Below are 245 nucleotides of genomic sequence, written 5' to 3'. Positions count from 1 at the left end.
GGGTGAGTAGTTATTTATGTTTGTCTTCTGTTCAAACCTGACTTGGAAAAAGCAGCACAAAAATAAAAATGTTGTCGTTTTTCTGGTCTAATAACTAACAGAACAATAAAGGTTACTTCATTTGAATTCATGACTTCCTGCACTTCCTGTTTCCAGCCGTTCAAAGATCCTCAGGGGCCCGTTTCAAGAAGCAGGTTCAACAAATTTAGAGTTCGAACCTGAACTTAGAGTCACTGGACTCAAAA

General features: G+C 38.4%; 1 protein-coding gene across 2 annotated transcripts in view; it reads left to right on the top strand.

The window, feature by feature from the left end:
• Positions 1-245, top strand: part of LOC112142219 (prostaglandin F2 receptor negative regulator) — a gene marked incomplete at its 3' end in the record, with an annotated part of 23,302 nt that overhangs the window by 4,874 nt on the left and 18,183 nt on the right.

Source organism: Oryzias melastigma, unplaced genomic scaffold (genome assembly GCF_002922805.2).
Source record: "Oryzias melastigma strain HK-1 unplaced genomic scaffold, ASM292280v2 sc00262, whole genome shotgun sequence".
In the NCBI taxonomy this organism is placed as follows: domain Eukaryota; kingdom Metazoa; phylum Chordata; class Actinopteri; order Beloniformes; family Adrianichthyidae; genus Oryzias; species Oryzias melastigma.
The sequence above is the reverse complement of the archived record's forward strand: the minus strand, read 5'-3'. Positions and strand labels throughout refer to the sequence as shown.